Source organism: Chenopodium quinoa, unplaced genomic scaffold (genome assembly GCF_001683475.1).
Source record: "Chenopodium quinoa cultivar QQ74 unplaced genomic scaffold, ASM168347v1, whole genome shotgun sequence".
Lineage (NCBI taxonomy): Eukaryota > Viridiplantae > Streptophyta > Magnoliopsida > Caryophyllales > Amaranthaceae > Chenopodium > Chenopodium quinoa.
The window spans coordinates 596,728-599,314 of NW_018743608.1; the positions used below are offsets into that span (position 1 = coordinate 596,728).

The window sequence follows — 2,587 nt, forward strand, 5'->3', positions numbered from 1 at the left end:
GAAGAAGAAGAAGAAGAAGAAGAAGAAGAAGAAGAAGAAAGAAAGAAAGAAAAAAAAACAATCAATCATTCATTCAAAGCTAAATAAGGAAAGGTAATCTTTGTACTGATAGCTGGAATCATATAAAAGTGTTACCTTGTTAGCAAGGATGTCCTACAACACAAGGATGAGAAACTGAGAGTAACTGAGAAAGTAGCTGATGAATTAAGGAATTCAGTTCCGAATCTTAGCTCTGAATTCAGTTATGAAATTCAGCTCTGAATTCAGTTCTGAAATTCAGCTCTGAATTCAGTTCTGAAATTCATCTCTACCCAATTTCAAAGCCATCACAATAGCGACTAGTTCATTTTCTCTACGTTGCCTAGACTAGTTCATTTTCTCCACGTTGCCTATAATGAGAAGGTTCATAAGAAAATAACCAATGGGCAATTGATCACAAATAACACAAGAAATTTACAATACAAATCGTTAAAAATTTAATATAGGAGGTAGAAGTAAGAAACTCGGTGTTTTTTTTTTTTGGAAATCCACAACAATTACTTGATAGAGCTAACAATTAAATTTAAGTGAAGCCAGCACATCTAAGATAGAGCAAAACTGATTTAATTGGGGAAGATCCTTGTTAAAATTTCAGATATTCAAATTGATCTAAACTGATCAGGTTTTTAGTCATTAAATTATTATTGGATAGTATCATGAAATTAATCAATTTTTCCCCACCACAAAGCACATGAAAAGATGCAGCGATTCATACCTTGTCCTTGATACGCATGCTCATTGCCGGTATGTCAGAAATAAAGATTGTGCGGTAATTTTCAGCAAATGCAATATAGTCTGCAGCCCCAACCTAACAACAATTAAAACAACAAATGTTGGTATTATATATAAACTACTCCAAAAGCAAAGGTAATTGACAATGCACAAATTTAATGTTTTGGTCTTCCACAAAGATACTCAAAGAAAAACCGTGCAACCCCATTGCAGCTTTGAGGAACATCCAGAGATCTGCATAAATGAACCTAATTAATCAAACATGTGTTACAAATCCATAAATATACTTAGAAAAATAGAATAATACCTTCCAAACATCACTGGAACAGACTCAGTTGTCACAACTCCTCCATATTCATTAGTGACCTCATACCACACTTTGTCAAATTCCTGCAATGCCTTGCTATCTAAAGGGCAAAAACAGTTAACCTGTGAATGGAGATACTTGAATTAAGATGGGAAACCATAACCAAGTATACAAGGTAGAGTTGATAGGAAAAAAAGAAAAAAGAAAAAAAAAAGGGCATGAATAATTTCTACCTTGTTAGCAAGACAAACACACACTCTTGGTACATCTCGAAAGTTTGCTCCTGGAACACTTTTTAAATACAATACCCAAGTGGAAAAGAAGCAAGCAGTCAAGTAAAATATGATGATTACCTTTTTCTCAGGAATCCGACAAACCCTCAGAGAACTCAATTTGACAATTTGGTATGACAAAAAAACATATATCTGACATAATTAGAGAACTCAATCTTGTACCTTTGGCATATCGGAGATAGCAGTGCCAAGAAAAATCTTAGAATTAGACCAATTTGATAGTTGAATAAAAATTATCAAATTTATCGAACCTGATCTTTGTTCGGGAAGTAACAGTTTATCTTTGATTTTAGAATAGGGATTGACTTTGAAGAACAAGACAGGTAAACAATGCCACAAGTTATACCATGTTCGTGATACAACACTAGTTTTTCCGGCTTCCTTCATTGTTAAAAGGGACATGATTGACATCAAAACATCATGTGGCAACTGACTCAATCGATCATTGGTATCAATAAATTCACATCCTTTCGCTTCAGAACACTGAAGTAATTAATTATCAATTAGCGTGACAAATTTTGTAGCAAATTCGTACATTAATAATGGACAAAAATAAATAATACACCTGCCTGATGCTTGCAAGATTTAAAGGTAGGCTCCATATTGATCACAAAATACAAACTACAAGGTTAAACAATACCAATCAAATACACCAATATAAATATAATCAAAGGTGACCCAACACTAAATGCTTGATTAAATCCAAAAATCACTCAATTATATATGGGGGAAGGATTTACAGAGAAAACAAGGGTGCTAATGTAGACACCCATTTGTGTCTCCCCAAAACCAAACCTAGTGATGAGTACCTTTCATGTCGAATCATAATCGAATGAAACGAAAGTGTGGAAAATCTAGTGTTGCGGATAGTTTTAATTTATTTTCTTTTCTCTCTGTTTTTGAAAACTTATTTTAAGAAAACAGCCAATCCAGTTTGGTTGGTCCATGATATGGGTCCAATAGTAGTGTAGTTGGATGGGGCTTGCAAAGACCTTTCCAACGATATATTATAAGCCCAATTCCGATGAATATTGAGGAAGTTATGGCCAATTTACTAAACTGGGCCCGGTTTGAACTTTATATACGACCCAATGATCTTAGGGAGGGCCTAATATGATTTATCATTCCTAATGCAATTAGGAATGGTTTTAGTCTTCTAGATTCTTCTAAAAGGTTCTTTTCATTCCTAATTCAATTAGCATTGATAAATTGACTT

General features: G+C 33.8%; 1 long non-coding RNA gene across 2 annotated transcripts; it reads right to left on the bottom strand.

Annotated features, from left to right (window-relative positions):
- On the bottom strand, window positions 1-2,020 carry LOC110682868. 2 transcript variants are annotated; one of them, XR_002503492.1, is made up of 3 exons: window positions 1,312-2,020; window positions 1,079-1,200; window positions 1-1,005 (listed from the first exon to the last, which is right to left on the bottom strand). It is a non-coding gene; the product is annotated as an uncharacterized LOC110682868 (long non-coding RNA). The 2 variants fall into 2 exon arrangements; XR_002503491.1 differs by having other exon boundaries at window positions 1-389; window positions 755-1,005; window positions 1,079-2,020.
- Between the last annotated feature and the right edge of the window lie 567 nt (window positions 2,021-2,587).